This window comes from Diachasma alloeum, unplaced genomic scaffold, assembly GCF_001412515.2.
Source record: "Diachasma alloeum isolate Michigan unplaced genomic scaffold, Dall2.0 Dall_scaffold_00547, whole genome shotgun sequence".
Classification (NCBI taxonomy): Eukaryota; Metazoa; Arthropoda; class Insecta; order Hymenoptera; family Braconidae; genus Diachasma; species Diachasma alloeum.
The window spans coordinates 538,252-538,702 of NW_021680679.1; positions in this window are offsets into that span (position 1 = coordinate 538,252).

Here is a 451-nt window from a genome sequence, read left to right on the forward strand (position 1 = left end):
CCCCCCAACTCCGCAGCTCGGCGGGCGCACGAGAACCTACGCTAGGATGCCGAAAGCTTCGGAACCGAAGGAGAGGAGAAGAGCATCCCTCGTAATTACCCGTGTGCCCAATGGGTCCCGCGTCCCCTTGGCATATGGCTTGAGTCTTTTGCCTCCGGGGACCACCAGTGCCGCCTTTATTTCAACGCACAAATTGTTTCTTCCCCCATTGCGAAAAAGAAAGACGTACCGGCCCGAGTGGAAATTTCACTCAGTTAGCTTGGATCTACATTAGTTTTAGGTTCCATACTGGTCGGAATTTATTGATTAGACTTTCGGATCAGGATCTGATGAGATTCTGAATGGAGTATCTGTATCCATTGTGGCGGAGTGAATTGTGATCCTATTCTGATCAGTCAAATCTCGACTAGATCCGTATCGGATCCGGTACTGTTCAGGAAGATCGCATCCT